The sequence below is a fragment of the Hemicordylus capensis genome, chromosome 1 (assembly GCF_027244095.1).
Source record: "Hemicordylus capensis ecotype Gifberg chromosome 1, rHemCap1.1.pri, whole genome shotgun sequence".
NCBI classification, from domain to species: Eukaryota; Metazoa; Chordata; class Lepidosauria; order Squamata; family Cordylidae; genus Hemicordylus; species Hemicordylus capensis.
Genome location: NC_069657.1, coordinates 25,836,157 through 25,856,225, shown reverse-complemented (window position 1 = coordinate 25,856,225; position 20,069 = coordinate 25,836,157). Strand labels below are relative to the sequence as shown.

General features: G+C 45.1%; 1 long non-coding RNA gene across 1 annotated transcript; it reads left to right on the top strand.

The window, feature by feature from the left end:
- Positions 1-11,367: 11,367 nt before the first annotated feature.
- Positions 11,368-18,862, top strand: LOC128326285 (uncharacterized). Its single transcript, XR_008307930.1, has 2 exons — positions 11,368-11,558; positions 18,240-18,862. It is a non-coding gene; the product is annotated as an uncharacterized LOC128326285 (long non-coding RNA).
- The last annotated feature ends 1,207 nt before the right edge of the window (positions 18,863-20,069 follow it).

Below are 20,069 nucleotides of genomic sequence, written 5' to 3'. Positions count from 1 at the left end.
TGCATCACTTACAATCATGTGAAAGGTGTTTATTAGTCTCTTTTGTTATGTTAATATAAGGTGAATGTCAAGGCAAATATTAATTGCAGACCTATTTAGCAGATTTGCATTGAGCCAAGCAGTCATCCAGCTTCATCCCTCCTCCCCCACCTGCAAAAAAATTAATTAATGCAATAGGGAAGGCAATTTAAATGAAATGTTTTCAATCTTTGTTCCCCATGATAATCAGCAGCTCATTATCTTCAATTACAGTGGCATTATTTTCTCTCTCCCCCATTGATCTAAGCTCATGCATGGTAGCCCATTCCTTTAAAAGAACATAAGATCTGCCATGTAGACTCAATCAAATGGTCCATCCAGCTTTGCATCCTGACATTCAGGGACTAACTACAAGTTATTCGTTAATGCAGTGTTCTTAATTGCAAGAAGGGGGGGGGCAGTGGCAACCCCATCAACCCTAAGTGTGGCTTCCTGACTGATTGGTTGGGGGGCCTGTGTGAGGCTTCAGCCAAAGCTGAATACTCATCCAGTCCCCCTGGCACCATGCAGAAGCAACCATTCTCAGAATGCAGAGCTGAACTTTGCCCAGCATGTGGGGGCTCCTTTAAGGGAAGCAGAGCCCTCTTGAGCCCCTACTCCATCTTGGAAGGCATGCACGGAGTCCTGGGAAGTGTAGCCCTTCCCACTGCTGCTTTCCTCCTAAAGCGCTTAAGCTTTGTTTCTCTTAAAGGGCCCTCCTAGCACTGAGAAAAGCACAGTACTGTGAGGAGGCCAGCACTGTGGGAAACGGCTCTCTCATTCAAGGGTGGTTTCTTTGTTTGTTTTTTAAAACCAAAGTGGGCCCCGCTTGAAAAATAGTGAAGATCAGTGTACTAATGCATGTAGCAGAAGCCCGGTGCCTTTTTAGAATTGAGCAAAGCAGCTTTGAGAGGAGCGAATTTAGAGTGCAGAAGTAATGGAGGGAGAGGATACTTAATCCTACCCCCCCCCCCGTCTGCTGCTTTTGTGCTTCAAATCACACCCCTCCCACAGCAGCTCCACATCCCAAATTTGTGTTTGCCCTTCATATGTGTGTTTTGGATGCTACCAGAGCAGAGGAAACTTCTTAGATGGTGCAATTTGGGTGGAATAATAGCCAGTGGGAAAGGATTAAGTACCCTTCACATGTCTCAATTTCCAGTCACTCACCCCCACCCAAAGCAGCTTTTCTCTTTCTCAGACACCTGACTGGCTACCATGATATGTATTTGTGTGTAACAATTAATTTGGGTGTAGGAGGCTGATTCGAGAGGAAAGGAATGAACCACTGGATCTTTCCCCAACTATCTCATTTTCCTGGTTGTCTAGAAGAGTGACTCCCAAATAATCCCCTGTTCAGAGATGGGCAGCCTCTCTCTCTCTCTCTCTCTCTCTCTCAGAGTCTCCTTTCTCAGGCATGGGTAGATCTAGACTCCTGTGACAGACAAATTTCATACCTCAAAGCACTGGCTTCTTGATAAACTTGGAGCAGCCAGAAGGGAGTTTTACATGGCTGTGGTGCATATTTCCTGTAAAATTATATGCAAGATACTGTAGAACACTCTAGGTCAAGTTCCAGTTCAGGCTATTTATTATTATTATTATTGGCTAACATGATGAGAAAAATTACTTAAAGTAGTCCCTTTGAAATTAAAACTTTGCAATTACCTAACTCACCCTTTGAATTTCAGTGGGACTACTATTTCCTATTATTAACTAATATATACTGCTTTTCCACAGAAAGGTTCTCAAAACTGTTTATATAGATAACAGTCACATATCTCTCAGCCTGACCTACCTCACAGGGTTATTATGAGTTTAAATATAACCATGTGCACAGGCGCGGCTAGTGAACGCGCCTCCGGGGGGTTGGGCAGTGGGCGGCTTCTTTAAGGTAAACGGAGCTGGTGCTCTGTGCCGCCCAGCAACCCCCGTGGTGGGGAATCGCCTCCGGCACTCACCTGGCTCCCGTGGAGGCGAGCCCCCGCCAGCGGCCAGGTGAGTGGCGGAGGCGATTCCCCGCCGCGGGGGCTGCTGGGTGGCACGGAGCACCGGCTCTGTTTATCTTAAAGAAGCTGCCTGTTGCCCCCCACCCCCGGAGGAGAGTTCACGAGCCGCGCCTGCATATACACCACTTTGGGCTCCTTGGAGGAAGAGCCGGCTCTATCTATCTATCTATCTATCTATCTATCTATCTATCTATCTATCTATATTTTAAATACAGCTCAGCTAGGCATGGTAGCAGAAGTTTTCTCTCAGCACAGTACAGTAGTTGTCCAAATGCTTCATCTTCTCTCAAGGGGGAAAAAAACATACACCTTAGCAGAGCAGTAACTAAGCAGAAGATTTATCAGTACAGAGAATTTAGGGAAAGTCCCACATCTTTTCTTTGAAGTGCAGAGGCAGGGCTTTGCCTGAAGAAACTGCAATCAAGCGCTTGTCTGGAGCTGTAGATAGAAGCACAGAGTCTGCCTTCAGGACAGTATGTCAGATGAAACCTTTGGTGTCATTAATTACAGTGTGAACAAGGGGAAAGATGGGATGTGTATATGTGGATGGGGTGCTTCTTCTCCTACCCCCATCTCAGAGCCATGCCACACATCAAATTGGAGTCTGGTGACTGGAACCGTTAACACAATTTTCCCCTATAAATAGCTGTGAGGGGCCCCGATTTGGATCAGGGCTGTTGCATTAGGGAAGGGGGATCAATCTCCCCACCATTCCAGTTTCCTGACTTAAAAGCTGCGTGCTTTTTAGTAACAGAGGGGGAAACTTATGGGCCCAATTTTCATGTCCATGTGTTTTCCCCTCCACAGCGAGTAGCAGTTGGGGTGTGTGCGTGCTAGGAATTGGACCCAGAACCAGTTGGATTGCAGATGTGAATCAGGAGAAAGGATTATACCTTCCCTTTCCCCACATTGATGTCCTGATCCAAATCTGGGCCCCTTGCAGCTGTTTTTACAAACAGTAACATGCACTGGCAGTGCCAGTGGGAGCGCTGATCATCAGGAGATATGGTCTAAGATGTTATCAATATGCTGGTGACACCCAGGTCTGTTTCTCTATACCAACTTCATCAGGAACTGTCATGACCCTGCTAAACTCCTGCCTGGAGGCCATATTGGGCTGGATGAGGGATAACAGGCTAAAGTTGAATCCAAACAAGATGGAGGTACTGTCTGTAGGGGATCAGGACCTGAGGGATGGTTTAGATCTGTTCTGGATGGGGTTACACTCCCCCTGAAAGATCAGGTATGTAGTCTGGGAGCGCTCCTGGATCCCAAACTCTCCCTGGTCTCTCAGGTTGAGGCAGTGTCCAGGAGTGCTTTTTATCAGCTTTGGCTGATACGCCAGATATGTCAATTTCTGGAGACAAATGACCTTAAAATGGTGGTACATATTTTATTTATTTATTTATTTGATTTGTATACCGCTCTTCCAAAATGGCTCAGGGTGGTTTACAATTAAAACAAACCGCTAAAACAAATTTAAAACAATATAACAACAATTAACAATTTAAAAGCATTTTAAAACAACAATTAAACAATTACAGTAATTAAAAAACCCAAAATGGGTTAAAATATTAAAACCAATTTAAAAACCCTGGAAAGCCAGGTCAAACAAATATGTTTTAAGGGCTCTCCTGAAGGCTAATAGAGAATTCAAATTGCGGATTTCCTCAAGGAGCGCATTCCACAGCCCTGGAGCAGCTATAGAGAAGGCCTGCCTCTGAGTCGCCACCAGACGAGCTGGTAGTAACTGAAGACGAACCTCCTCAGATGACCTTAATGTGTGGTAGGGATCACACAGAAGAAGGCGCTCTCTCAGGTAACTCGGGCCTAAGCCGTTCAGGGCTTTAAAGGTAATAACCAGCACTTTGTATTTTGCCCGGAAACATATCGGCAGCAAGTGCAATTGTTTCAAAATAGGTGTAATATGATCTCTCTGGCTTATCCCAGAGACCAATGTGGCTGCCGCATTCTGAACTAATTGAAGTTTCCAAACTACATACAAAGACAGCCCCACGCAGAGCACATTGCAATAGTCAAGCCGGGGTTACCAGCTGGTGCACCACTGTTTTGAGGTCATCCTCTTCAAGGAATGGGTGCAGCTGTCGAATCAGCTGAAGCTAATAGAAAGCACTCCTGGCCATGGCCTCCACCTGAGATACCAGGGTGAGGCCTGGGTCCAGGAATACTCCCAAGCTGTACGCCAGCTCCTTCTGGGGGAGTGTAACCCCATCCAGCACAGGAAGATCTAACTCACCCCTCAGATTCTGAGCCCCCACAATGAGCACCTTCATCTTGCTTGGATTCAGCTTCAACTTGTTCTTCCTCATCAAGCCCATTACTGCCTGTAGGCAGGCATTTAGAGAATGAGTGCCATTTCCTGAAGAAAGAAGGGAGAAGTAGATTTGGGTGTCATCAGCATACTGATAACACCCAGCACCAAATCTCCTGATGACCTCACCCAGCAGTTTCATGTAGATATTGAAAAGCACTGGTGACAGAATGGAGCCCTGAGGGACTCCATATAACAGCTCCTGCTTTGAAGAGCGACTGTCACCAAGCTCCACCATCTGGGATCTACCCGAGAGATAGGAACGGAACAACTGCAGAACAGTGCCCCCTATTCCCAACTCCCCCAGGCGACCCATAAGGAAACCATGGTAGATGGTATCAAACGCTGCCGAGAGATCCAAGAGGACCAACAGAGTCACACTCCATCCATCAGGCCGACCAAGGCTGTCTCAACTCCATAGCCAGCCCTAAAGCCAGTTTGAAAGGGGTCTAGATAATCAGTTTCCTCCAAAACCGCCTGGAGCTGGTTAGCCACCACCCTCTCGATTACCTTGCCCAGCCAGGGGAGATTGGAGATTGGCCTATAACTATCCATCTCTGAGGGATCCAGGGAAGGCTTCTTAAGAAGAGGTCTAACTATTGCCTCCTTCAAACAGGGAGGCACCCTACCCTCCCTCAGTGATGCATTTATGATATTAACTAGGCCATCTCCAACAATCTCTCCACTAGATCAAAGCAGCCAGGTCGGGCAAGGATCCAGAGAACAAGTGGTAGGCCGTACCGCTCCAAGCAGCTTGTCCATGTCATCAGGAGTCACAGATTGAAACTGATCCAACCTAACACTGCAAGAGGGATCGCTGGATACCTCCCTCACAGATCCTGCAGAAATAGTGGAGTCCAAGTCAGCTCGAATACAGGAGATTTTATCTGCAAAGAACCCACTAAAGGCGTCACAGCAGCAGAGTATCTCCGGGAGCTGATTTGAGGCAGAAGGAGGAGAGATTATACTCCTCACCACCCGGGATAATTCTGCCATACGCGAACCCGCAGACACAATGCGTGCTGACCAAAAACACTTTTTTGCTGCATGCACTGCTATCGCGTAGGTCTTCAAATGGGTTCTTTGCTGCATCCTGTCAGATTTGAGCCAAGTTCTCCTCCACTTGCAGTGTCAGCTGCCTGATAGGACATTTTCCCCTTTCTCTCCTTCCAGAGCGGGAGAGGAAGGGGAAAACGTCCTATCAGGCAGTCTGTGCTGCCTGAAATAACTAGTGCAGAGTTCTCCGGGGCTCTTGGTGGCCTGGGTGTGGGAGGGGGGAGTTCGCTCGGGGCTCCTCCAGAGCCAGAGCCACCCCCCGTGTGTGTGACGTCACGCGCACGGGTGTATTGGAGGGGGCCACCGAGAGGGGCTGGATGCAGGCCGCCACTCGGCAGGCTCCGCGCCTGGATATGATCCTCCCCATCTCTGGCAATTTAAAACAATAAAAATAAAAAAATCTGAAAACCCATCTTTTCACCCAAGCTTTCCCAGCTTTTAAAAACTGTCTGTTATGGCTGATTTTAAATTGTTGCATAGTTTTAACTTTTTATATGTATGCACCCAGAGATGAATGTTTGGGCGGTATAGAAGTTTAATTAATTAATTAATTAATTAATTAATTAATTAAAATATAACCATATCTGTCCTTAGGTCATGCCAAGCAGGGCAACCACCCTGGGCCCCGCTCTCTTAACCCCCATTAGAATAAACTAGAAGGGGGCCCCGCACTGGCTGATTTGCCCCGGGCCCCGCACCCCACCGCGGCTCTCTAAGGATAGCCCTGCATATAACACTGATTTTGAAAGACTTGCACTGGCTACCAAAATGTTTCCGAACAAAATACAAAGTGCTGCTTATTACCTATATGGCCCTTAACGGCTTGGGTCCAGGGTTCTTAAGAGAGCACCTTCTCTGTCATGAACCCTGTCACCTATTAAGATCATCTGGAGAGGTCCAGTTACAGTTGTTGCCGGCTCGTTTGGTGGTGACTCCGGATCGGGCCTTCTCTATGGCTGCCCCAGGGTTCTGGAATATGCTCCCTGCTGAAATAAGAACATCTTCTTCTCTGTTTGTTTTCACGAAAAACCTCAAGATGTACCTGTTTTCCCAGGCTTTTAACTGAAATTTAATTTTAATATGTTTTAACTTATTGAGACTGTTTTCATCTGTCTTATAATTTTTTGTTTTATTTTTATATTATGTTTTACCTTGTACACCGCCTGGATATTTTTATATTAGGCAATATAGAAATACAATAAACAAAGAAAGTACTAGTTACAAATGGCTGTTTCAGATTGGGACCATAGTGCTGGCAAAGGAGGGGTTTGCCATTTTCCAGGATTTGCCCTCACCATTTTCCTAATTGAAGTTTCTCTCTCTCTCTCTCTCTCTCTCTCCCTCCCTCCCTCCTAATTTGTCCAGAGGGTGAAGCATACAGGTATTGTATAGAAGCGTCAATGTTTTGCTTTTTGAGGCTAATAGTAGCTTTGATATACAATTTTAATCAGGAAAATGCTGCAAAGGGAAAAGATTAAAAACCTTCTTCCAGTGTGGGTGTCCTGATTCATATCCTGTCCCCTCTCCTCTGCAGGTTTGTTTAAAAGAATTTTTAAAAAATAAATACATTGCAGGAGATTTTGTTCATGGATCTCTCAAGTCATGTCTGGCTTGGCCCTGAGTCCAAGGGGCAAATAGAAACATAATTCTGCTGGAATGAATTGGTTTTATGACAGATGCTAAACAGCCACTTAAGTCCTTGCTTCTGAGATGTCTCCTCCAAATAAACCTTAGAAATTGTGACTTAAAAGTGCAAGAAACAAGGTGTGTTGTATTTGCCTTCTATGAACCTTTTGGAGTGGGTCTATTTTTATAAACTGCTTTTCAACCAAAAAAAAGTTTCAGACTGGTTTTATCAAAATATCCAATCCTGCCATCTGGTTCAAGTGATCCAATGCATCAGGGCTAGAAAGCACTCTACCCTGGAGAACTGCTGCCCTCCCAGAATAGACAATGCTAGGCTAGATGGACCAATGGTCTGGTTCGTTATAAGGCAGTCTCATATGACAGTCTGCGACTGTGTTTTCACGCAGCAACTTGCCTTCTAACCATTCAAACTGCCATCCCTGCAAGGCTCCTGAGGGTGTGCAGAACTGCCTTGGAGGTCTGCAACTTGCTCCATTCCCATCCCAGGTCTGTTTACAGAGCAGCCTGCAGTTTACTAGAAGGAATAATGCTAGGAAGGGAGCTGTAACAATGAAAAGGAAATGTCAGCCTTCTCAAGAGAAGATCAGCTCTTTGTTAACCGGATGCCCTTCCATTGAAGTCCTCTTATTGTTTACTTTTTTGTTCTAAGCAGGCAAACCTCATCCTAAATTAATCCTGAGTGGAAATGCAATTGACACATTATGCTGTGCTGAAGAAAGCACTGGGGACTTCTCTCTAACCTGGCTTCTTTTGTATGTGGATTCTTAAACACTACATTATCATTCCATCCTTGGAAGGCTGGTTTTCACCTGCTCTGCCTTTGTGTCCCTGTGCAAACAGAAATACAGTCTCTCATATTTTTCTCTGAGAGTTTTTGATTTTTATCTTTTTAAGCCGCACATTCCAGCAAGGTATGAGAGTGCTGGCATTAATTTTTTAATTCCTGTGGCCTGAGTCCCATCAACCTTGGTGGCAATCTTTATGCGTGTGTGTTGTGTTTTTTTAAACCTACAAAGAAAATTTGGCTGGTCTTAAATTGGGAGGACCCAAAAGCTGGAGCTTGTGGATTTCTTTAAGCTATTCCCTATTTATTTTGCTATCTTGTGTGGTAGTTCGTAGGTGGGTAGTTGTAGGTAGTTTGTGTGGCAGTTTGTTTGTTTGTTTGTTTGTTTGTTTGTTTGTTTGTTGTGTGTGTGTGTGGCCCTCCTGCCCTTACTGACCAGTTGCACCTGGCATGACAGGTCCCAATCTGGATCACCTCTACATAGCTGCTAGTTGCCCTGGGGATAGGGGGAAGCTTCCATTGGTATGATTGGAATATTTGTGTTGTTTTAACTGTTTAATAGTTTTGTATTGTTTTGAAATGTATTGCAAACTGTCTTGAGATTTTTTTAAATGAAAGGTGGTATATAAACCTAACAAATAAACTGAGAACCATTTTCTTTGACACCTAGCAGCTGTATGAGTGTGTGCCTCTCCCATGTTCCTTATCTGTGTCACACACACACACACACACACACACACCTATATGCAGCTGCTATTTCCTTCTCCATGCCTTGGTCCCTCTCTAGATAGGGCCCTGCGCTGCTGCAATTTTCACTAGAACAAATCAAGCATGAAGCAATAGGTGTATCGTCTACTTTGGCCTTAAGGCATGCTGCGCGGCACATTGGATGAGCTGAGCAAGTGTGTCATCATCATTACCCTGCGGCCTCCCACACATGGTCAGGTTGAAAAGCAATTCAGTTCAGCTTGTATCTGCCAATGTGTGGAGGGTCATGTGAATAGGTCAGCTGGACAATCTTTGAAATAAATGGCATTGGACAGAGTCTGACAAGGGCAGGCGAAAGGAGCGAGAAGGCATCTACAGGATTTTCACTCCCTTTCCCCCAAAAAACACAAAATCTGGAATACAGGGTTGATGCATCGGGCTTGGACCCTCAGAATTCAAAGGTCTCCCCTGCCCACAACCCATTAAAATGATTGTGCCCTAGACAGAAAGCAAAAGCAACGCTATGCTAACCACTGTCTCCCTCCATGTGTCAGCCAGCCCATTACTTGCCTGCTTCTGACTCCTGTTGTTTCTCTAGGCTTAACAAAGACAGAGACAGGAGACAGGCTCTCAGCAAAATAAGAAATAATGGGATGGACTGTTTGGTGCCAATGGGAGAACGCGATATAATTAAGAGCTACAGTGGGTGTCCAGGAAGCATTGGCCTGTTGTTGAGAGACGGTAGCCGCTTTCCAACAGCTTTGGCGCAGGGCCCTGATTAATAATGCTCTTTTGACCTTCTTTTTCATTGTGGGTTGCTACTATTACATTCAGTTAATTGTACTGGGGGTGGGGTGGGGGGAGCCTGCATAAAAAGCTTCAAATCGCCAATCCTACATTCCTTGTACCAGTTGACAGATGTACTGACTGCAACAGAAGCCAAGGCTGAATCGAGTTGTATCCATACTCTCTTTAAAGCAACTTTGGATATGTTTGATATTCTCTGGGGACTATTTGTAGGGCTATGTGGCTCATTTTGTTTGGCAGCAAAAGTAAATGAAGGCTTTAATTTAGGCACAGATTAGGGATCACACCTGATTCCAGTAAGCTGGGGACAAAAGTAGTATTTGCTAGACAAAACTAGAAGAACCTCAACCAGGGGCGTAGCAAGGTTGGAGTGGGCCCAGAGACAAGATTTTAAAATTGCCTCCCCCCACTGAAGCTCAGCTCATGAAGAGAAGAAATCTTAAATGAGGCTGAATAGTGGTAACAAAAAGCATAGTAATTTTATACACACACACACACACACACACACACACACACACACACACACACCCTATGTGCCACAATAGAACATCATCCTAAATTATTTTTTTAAAGGTTTTGTAAATTGTAGATGATGCAAGTCATTTAATGGTACTAGAGAAAGACATGCTGTTCTGGTAGCTCCAGGTCTTAACGCTCGCATCAATTTTGGAGGATGAATACAACTGAAGGCAGCCCGGGTGGGTGCGTGGCTGGGGGAGTCAGTCATGTGACCTGCCTCTGGGGGGGCCCCCAAGGCAGGGGGCCCCCCAGACAACTGTCTCCCCTTGCCCTATTATAGTTACGCCCCTGACCTCAACCATAAAGGATAATGTGTTGGAAGCTGTTCAAGAACATTTAGCAGACAAAGGGAAGCTTCTGAAATATTAAGGCAGGAGTTCTCAAACTTAGCTCCCCAGATGTTGTTGGGCTATAACTAACTCTCATCATCCCCAGCTGGGGGATGATGAGAGTTGCAGTCCAGTAACATCTGTAGGCCCATGTTTGAGAATCCCTGTATATTAAGGAAATTGTTCCATGGGTGGCAGAAGGAAGGGGAGAATACGAGAACACAAGGAAATATGTAAAAAGTTACATTCCTAAGTAAACTCTTACTGGAAGTTGCAATATTATAGGAAAGAAGCATCTCATTACTTCATTTCATAGGTGTGGGGTTTGTTATTATTTAGCTAATATTTATTAATATTAATATTTATTATTTTAATATTTATTATTTATTTGTAGAAAGCTACAATTCCAGTTATAGAGTGCAGAATTATTTTGTTGCAGCTATTTAAGTAACACACATGGAGATCACTGTAGAGTCTAAACTAAATTGATTTATTGGTGAAGTACATTTGAGATAGAATAGATCAATCCTGTCTATCATAGCGAGGCTTTACATAGTGAGGCTCTACAAATGAGCAGTGTGTACAGCCGAAAAGGGGTTTGCAAGGGGAGCGGGTCTGACCCGTTCTCCCTGCAGATAAGCACTAGCCCATTATTGGGTGGGCAGCAGATCACCTGCCCAGAGGAGCAGTGGCTTTTCTAAGGTGCTCCCGCGCCTGGCCTTTCATCCGGCAGCTCTGGGGGTCAGGCGAAGGGAAGCACTGCCATACGGTGCCCCACCCCCCAGAGCCCCAGGATCCTGGGATCCCCTCTCCCCCCACCCCAAAGTGTGTTTGCCACAGCTGCAAGCAGTCCCGGCAGACACATGGCCAAAAAAAAGGGGGTTAACAGAGTGCCTGATCCATTAACCTCATTTTAAGGGGGAGGGCATTTAGGAAGGCTTGTCGCTGGGAGCTGCACTGCTCCCATTGCTGCACATGAGCAGCAGGAACCGAACTGGGCTCCCTTAGCCCAGTTTCTGCTGCATGTGTGAATCACCTCAGTGAATAGGTAGGGAGAGAGAGATGTTTCCATCTTCTCTCTAAGAGGAAAGGAAGAGGACTGACTCACTACAGGAAGTACTTGAGGAGTCAAGCCAGGTGTCATAGAGCAGAGGAAAGCAGGGACAAGTAAGGAGACCCTCACTAGCTACCTCTGCTCCCAGTGCCCCTAGTGGTCAGTAGGATAGTTGGTGCAAAAGGCCAATGCACTGGAACTCCATCTCCAGTAGGAACATAGGAAGCTGCCTTATACTAAGTCAAACCATTGGCCCACGTCAACACAGACTGGCAGCGGCTTCTCCAAAGCTCAGGTAGGAATCTCTCTCAGTCCTGTCTTGGAGATGCCACATTCCCTAAGGGGAATATTTATTTTATTTAATTTATTTATTTAACATATTTTTATACCAGCCAAAACTTACGTCTCTGGGCAGTTTACAACAAGATTTAAAAGTAAAACATTAATTAAAAACAAAAAGAAAAAAATTTAAAAGCAAGAAATTTAAAACACAATTTAAAATTTTAAAACAATATTCTATAAACAACATTAAAACAATCTAAACAATATCAGTTAAAAGCCTGGGTGAACAGATGTGTCTTTAAAGACTTTTTAAACCAGGGAGCGCATTCCAAAGCCTTGGGGCAGCAACGGAGAAGGCCCGCCCCTGAGTAGCCACCAGACGAGCCGGTGGCAAATGCAGATGGACCTCTCATGATGATCTCAATGGGCGGTGGGGTTCATAATGAAGAAGACATTCTCTTAAATACCCAGGGCCCAAGCTGCCTAGGGCTTTATAGGTTATGACCAACACTTTATATTTTGCCCAGAAACATATTGGCAGCCAGCGTAACTCCTTCAATACAGGAGTAATATGGTCTCTCCTAAATGACCCAGAGACCAATATGGCTGTCGCATTCTGGACCAACTGTAGTTTCTGGACTATGTGCAAGGGCAGCCCCACATAGAGTGCATTGCAGTAATCCATTCTGGATGTTACCAGCAGATGTACCACTGTTTTGAGGTCGTCTATCTCAAGAAACGGACGCAGCTGGCGTATCAGCCGAAGCTGATAGAAGGCACTTCTGGCCACTGCCTCAGCCTGGGACACCAAGGAGAGACTTGGATCCAGAAGCACCCCTAGACTGCGTACTTGTTCCTTTTGGGGAAGTTTGACCCCATCACAGGCTGATCAAAATCATCTCTCAAGTTCCGACCCCACACAATGAGTACCTCCATCTTATCTTACCATGCTCATACATGTAGTCTCCCATTCAAATGCAAACTCTGGTTAACAAAGGGGACAATTTATGCTTGCTACCACAAGACCAGTTCTCCTCCCATGTCAAATCTGTTATGCCTGCCATTCCTGTTGGAAAATGTTTGCCCATCTCTGGTTAGAACTGTAGCTCTAACCAGAGGGCAGATTTCTGGTGGAGGGATTAAATTGACCTGAATATATTGCAGCGCTTATATTTCCCCCATGAATTTTTATTTTTATTGTGGTTATTGTAACCTTTATTTTGTTTCATTTTGAACATATTGAAGAATGTGTTTTTCTTACTTGTGGACATTCCTTGTTCAATGGCTACCTTGCTCAATAAAACCACCATAAAAAGAAAAATACCATAGCATGTGGTCTTTCTAATGTTCAGGGATTTGTACTATGCTATTTGGTCCCGTAGGTAGTTATTCTAATTCAGTGGGTGACAACAGCTTCCTTGGTGTTAATTCTCTGCAAGAACAGAGGTGAGATTTTCCTATCTGTTAAAACAAATTTTAATTTTTCCGCTTTGAGCCCATAATTTGTAGAGGCTGGATTCTTTTATTACTGGATGGAAATTCTCAGTCAGAGTCATCAGCAATTAGTGTTTGAAACACTTACAGTCCATAACCGCAGTGATGGCATAGGGCTGCTGAAAGCATAACATTGCCTTTCCTTAATTCCTCTAGGGAGTCTCTTGCTCTTGAGCCTTCATTAGTTAACCTTGCAAAATCAAGCTGTCTGGGGAGATTATTGATTATTCTCCTGGCCTCCACCTTTCTGTCCACTCAGCCTGATTTACAGAACTTTTGGCAAAGGGTTAGTGGAAAACCTCACAGAGCTCACCCCCTTTTGAATCTGCCAAATTATATGAAGCACTGTCAGATGCAATGTTCATTTTTAGCCTACTGGAAATTTTATTTTATTTATTTTATTTATTTATTTGATTTCTATACCACCATTCCAAAACTGGCTCAGGGCAGTTTACACAGAGAAATAATAAATAAATAAATAAAGATGGATCCCTGTCCCCAAAGGGCTCACAACCTAAAAAGAAACACAAGATAGACACCAGCAACAGTCACTGGAGGTCCTGTGCTGGGGGTGGAGAGGGCCAGTTACTCTCCCCCTGCTAAATAAAGAGAACCACCATGTTAAAAGGGGCCTCTTTGCCAAGTTAGCAGGGGTAATATCATCCGGCATTCCGTGAATGTGTCAGTGTGTGTCCCACCACTATCAACTTTGCAATGCCTGGACCAATACAAACTAAATTGCATAAAGTTGTAGGGACCCATAGGGACACCTCAGTGGTGAAGTTTGTGGTGATATCATCCACCCCAGTTCAAAATGGTGGATATGCAAACTCTGATTGATTGATTGATTGATTGATTGATTAAAGTATTTCTATACTGCCCAAAACTTGCATCTCTGGGCGGTTTACAATTAAAATAATTTAAATCATCAAATCAATTAATAATTGAAAACATTTGAAACATTAAAAACCCTGTATTAAAAAATTTAAAACTATGCATCTAATTAAAAGCCTGAGTGAATAAATGTGTCTTCAGTGCCTTTTTAAAAGTTGCCAGAGATGGGGAGGCTTTTATTTCAACAGGGAGTGCATTCCAAAGTCCAGGGGCAGCAATGGAGAAGGCCTATCCCTGAGTAGCCACCAGATGAATTGGCGGCAACCGCAGATGAACCTCTCCCGATGATCTTAACAGTTGGTTGGGCTCATGGCGAAGAAGACGTTCTCTTAAATACCCAGGGCTTTGAGGTGCAAGTGGGCTAACTTGTGGACTGCCTACCTGATTTGAACCAAATTTGCTACAGGTGTAGGGACACATAGGGATGGCTCAAGGGCTTAGTTTGTAATGATGTCATCCACCATGATTCAGGATGGTGGATAGGTGAACATTTGAGGTGCAAGTGGGAACCGATTTGGACCATATTTGGTAAAGTAGTAGCATAGGGACAGCTCAAACACATAGTTTGTGATGATGTCATCCACCCCAATTCAAGATGGTGGATGCATGAACATTTGAGGTGCAAGTGGGCTAACTTGTGAACTGCCTAACCCATTTGGACCAAATTTAGTCCAGTTGTAGGGATAGTGAAAGAAAAGTAGGCAGATTAGTTCTTACTAGAACAGCTTGTTTTCTAGAAATCAACCAGGGCTGCCAGCATTGTTACTGGCCTCTACTCCTGCACCTTTCACAACCACTTGATCATGGAAAAGCTTCACTTGCTACTCAAAGCACAGAAGGAGACTCCGCTGGTAAGCCTACTTGCAACTTGGATGGACTCTCACTTGTGCCCCTCATGTTCACAATGTCCAGCCATTAAGGGGTGGTTTGCATATGCAAATGTTCCTTAACAACTCAAACACCGCGGAACCTTCATGTCACCCAACATAATGAGGCTGCTCGCACTAACAGCCCTACCCAGGTTTGCACAGCCCTACCTGGGTAAGGCTGCTCATGTGGAGCACCAGGATTGGACTTGATACCAGTGCTGTCCCGCCAGGTAGCCTGGGTTTCCCCCCACCCGGCGATTACCAAGGTAAAAGAACATGAGTGTGCCCTTCTACCCTGGTGCCTGGTTGGTGTCCTTTGCCAGCCTAGAGCACCTGGCTTGTGGGGAATTTTGGGCTTTCTGGCTGTGTTTCCCCAGCCTCCCTCTGTCTTTCCCCAGCCTCCCCTGTTTCCCCTGTGTTTCCCCAGCCTCCTGAATGCTGTGCTGCTCACCACAGCAGCAATCGTGTGCAGCTGAGCGGCACGTTTGGGGGAAGATAGGTGTAATCCTGCCTTCCCCTCAGTCCTCCCTAGCCCCAGGGACTTTGGTTATGTGAATGACCTAGTCAGGTAATGCATGTGTGAAGCAGCCTTCAATGTACCCAAGTCTGAAGACCAAACAATATGATCACACACCTCACAATCTGCTACATAGAAACCTTGATTTTCTGGACCCTAATATTCCATATTTCACTTTTTCTGGACATTATTCATGGGACTGGAAATTTGGCCATTTTGCTTCCTCATTCTGCTCTTGAGCGCTGTCCTGGCTATAAGCTGTGTGACCTTATGCAGAAAAAGAACTTTCTGTGTCCCAAAGAGTGTTTCGTGTGCTAGGTAATCACTCTTTTTGGTGTCCATCTTCTGAGTCCCCAAAGCTGTGTGTGAAAATGTATTTTAGTGCTTTTTGTGACCATGTACATTTTGCCTCGATTTTCCAGACACTCACCTAACCCTTCCGCACCGCCCCCACCCCCCAATTAGACCAGAAAAATCAAGATTTCTCTGCACTTCCTTTTGCCCAGATCCAACTGAAATTATGGTGAGAAAACATGAAAGAATCCAGATAGGAGAAGAAAACAGCCAACAATGTGTACAGAAGTTTTGATTGATTGATTGTCAGATTTGTATACTGCCTTTCATTAAAACAATCCCAAGGCAGTTCACACAATAAAATTAAAACAAGACTATAAAAATTATACTATTAAAATATTAAGCTAGAATATAAAAACAGAGATCTGACTAAAAAGATTTAAAATATAAGCACAATATACAAAATACAAAGAAGTATTTGTAGAGACAATCCTATAAAAGCCTGGGTAAAAAGCCAAGATTTCACATGCTTTCTAAACACTGTGATGGAGACCAAAGGGTGAGTAGCCACCGGGAGAGCATTTCAGTCTGGGAGCAGCAACAGAGAAGGCCCTGTCCTGCATGCACAACAGCCAAGCCTCCCTCACTGTCGGCACCCAGAGCAGAGCCCCCTCAGATGACCTTATCAAGCAGGCAGCAACCCTTAGGAGCAGGTGGTCCTCGGGTATCCAGAGCCCAAACCCTTAAGGGCTTTAAAGTTCAAAACCAGCACCTTCAATTGGACTCAGAAACAAACTGGCAGCCAGTGCAGCTCTTTCAAAATGGGTGTGATGTGATCCCAGCGAGCAGCTCTAGATAAAATCCTAGCTTCCACATTTTGCACTAGCTGTGGTTTCCGAATATTCTTCAAGGGCAGCCCATGTAGAGCACGTTACAGTAATCCAGCCATGACATGACTAAGGCATGGGTAACTGTGGCCAGCTCTGCCTTCTCGAGAAAGGAATGCATCTGGTGTACTAGGCACCCCTGGCCACCGCCTTCACCTGAGCTTCCAAAAGCAGAGCTGGATCCATCAATACCCCCAAGCTGCATACTTGCTCCTTCAGCGGGAGTGCAACCCCATCCAGAACTGGTGGAATCTCCTTATCCTGATTGGCTCTCCTACTGACCAACATTATTTGGACTCAGTCTCAGTTTATTAGCCCACATCCAACCCATCATGGCCTCCAGCCCCCAATTCAGGACATCCACTGCCTCCCTAGAATCAGGTGACAAGGAGAGATAGAGCTGAGTGACATATGCATATTGCTGACAACTCAGTCCAAGTCCCCAGATGACCTTTCCCAGTGGTTTCATGTAGATGTTAAACAGCATGGGGGACAAAACTGAACCCTGAAGGATCCCATAGGCCAATGGCCATGGAGCTGAGCAATAGTCCCCCAGCACCACCTTCTGAACCCTCCCCCCAAGAAAGGACTGGAGCTACTCCAAAGCAGTACCTCCGATTCCCATACTCAAGAGGCAGTCCAGAAGGATGCCATGGTCGATGCCACCATGGTCGATGCCACTATTGAATGCCACTGAGAAGTTCAGCAGAACCAAAAGGGACATACTACCACTGTCTAGTTCCCGGTGTAGGTCATCCAGTAGAGCGACCAAGGGAGTTTCAGTCCCATATCTGGGGAGGAAGCAAGATTGAAAAGTTGTGTAAATCAGATCGAAGTTTCAGGATAATATGACCTATTAATCTAGTAGGTACTTGCTGATTTGTGAAAATGAGAGTGTCAAGGCAGGCCCATTTTTCTTGGATGAAAGTCAAATAAGTATTTTTTCACTGTGCACATAAGTGAGTTGCATTCACTGGCATCGTGACTAAAGCTGTGTTCATACAGCAAAAGGATGCAAAGCCACAGCAGTAGCTTTCCTACTTCTGAAGCACAGTGTGTGGGTGATGTTTACTGATCTCCCATTCTCTGGAAGTGTCATGCCCCCATCCTCAGATAGCGAAGAGGAAGGGGAAGCTGGAAGTCTGCCAGTAGCTGCAGGGGAACCTGAAGGGCAGAGCCCAGCTGTCAGCTCACAGCAGATACCTTAGGCAGGTCCAGTCAAAGCTACAGGACAACCGGGACCATCAGAGGTAGCAGAGTCAGGGAATGGAGAGCAGAACACTGAAGTAAACAACGAAGCACCTTTGCATCCTCATGAGAGAAGACTGATGAGATGCAGACAACAGGTGAAAGAACTCAGGAGAAGCAGATGCCTGCTTTACAAAACAGATTAATCCTGAATCTGTGTCAGCTGGCTGAAGGCAGAGAGCAATTAAGCTGGGCTATAAATCAAGACCGAAGGCTGCAGCTAAATGCTGGAAGCAACAAGTCTCTTTGAGTCTGCTACAGTTGAGGAAACCTCAGCTTCATGTTGGTCTCTAGAGACCCAGGCTTTTCCTGCTGCTACTCTGCTACCTGACAGAGTCCTGACAGCTGCCCTAGCTGCAATGCCTCTCCCAGGAATGCCTTGCACTCCTTTTGCTCTGGAACCATGCTATCTGGCGAGCGGACTGAGTTTGTGGGGGAGACTATCTGAACCTGATACTGTAGTAAAGTATTCTCTTCTACTTTCTTTGCAGACTGAGGAGGACTTCAAGGAGCTGCCTGTGACCTTGACAGCGACCTTGACTATGACACCTGACGGACAGGCTCCTGACAGGAAGTACTTTGAACAACATGAAATTATGTTTGAGGGCTGCATGACCCTCAGGGACATAACTGTGTGTCTCTCTGAGTGCTTCTGGGGAAAGGGGAGACTGAAGAAAACCACCCACTTACACTTCAGAAGCAGGGGCACTACCACTGCAACCATGTATCCTTTCGTTGCATGCACACAGAAAAAACTTGCATGCTTGTTGCATGCACACAGAAGATGCACACAGAAGTCAGGATGAAAGCTGCTGAATTCAAATGGTTAAAAAAACCCAAAAGAACAGAAACCCCAGCTTCTTCTAGAAACCCAGTTTACCTTTTGAAGTATTGCTTGTCTTCAAGCTTTGTTTCAGTGAACAATATAATTCTGCATTAGGCAGAACAATAAACTGTTAATAGAAAATGTCCCCACATAATCATCTCTCAGAAGATCCACTTCTGAGCTTTAGATCTTATTTTATATGCAGCACATCAACCTACTTAACTGCTTGAATTAAATATTTTGTGATCCATCCATATTACTGATATGATAAACTACTGCTTGAGGTGACTGAAATTGCTATTGTTTTTCTCTTTGAATTGACAAAGTTAAATCCTTCACTACAGAATTGTTGTCCTCTGAAAAAAGATAATCTTCCCTTAAGCAGAGAACATCAGAGCAACTAGTTAACTGTCTTGAGCTTGGTTCTGAAAAGCAAAACTAATGTATGCTTCCACCCGTCCCCCGCCAGCATATCTAATGTCCTGGTTAACAAGGCTGCAGTCAATACTCCATTTTTTTCATCTGGTAGGATATTTCTTATTCTTTTCATAAGCTAATAGTCAAAAATAAAGTAAGGGCATGATCTCCTAAGCAAAGCCCTTGAGCAACTTCCTTGTACTTCAGCAAGGGGTGTGTGGAACTGGTTCGACCAGTTCAAATTCAAACTGGAACAGACCCAGTTTGAATTGAACCAGTTCAAACAATTTCGATGTTTTGAACATCGTGGTGGCCATCACTTTCTCTGTTGTGTTTACAGGACACACCAGAGAAACATAAGACACAATCTCTTTTACAAGACACAATCCCTTGCTGATTGGTTTTCTGCCAGTGCCTTCCGTTTGGCTAGTTATCTTCTTGCTCCTAATTGGCTTATCATTCAAATCTGAGTGTTGTCAGGGCAACTCTCCCCTATTGGCTGGGGAGGAGGGACGAGAGAGGGGGAAGCAAAAAGGAGGGAAATTCAAAGTGAATTTAAATCCAGGCAGTGCCTTCCTGGCTTCACTCTGCCTCTGGATTCTGGAGGAAGAGAACAGCCATACATTGCTGCTGCCTTGCTCTGCTGCCGCCGCTGCCTCATTTTGGCTGGGCCTCTATCCTGCCCTGCTGCTAGGCCTGCTCCGATGGATACCATCCCTTCTGCTGCTGGATTACCTTGTTAGGTAATCCTAAATTAGGGTTGACCTACTGACCTATAAAAAATTCAAAAAATCATTAAAATTCACCTGATTGCCAGATTGGTTTGCAAGTTAGGTGGTAGGTAGCATCCATCATGCCCTACCACCCAATCTTTTTTAGTGTCCCTAGGTGCTACCCATGGGGATTAATGAGTTGATCCAAGTCCTATGGTTGAACTGGTTGGAATTTGGTTCAAATTCAGGTCAGGGGTGTCCCTAAAACCTGACCCAGCCATGGAGATGGCCAATGAGCATGCACAGTGGCCTCAAAAATGGCTGCCGCCAACATGAAGAGGACCAGAATGGGAAAAACATGGTCT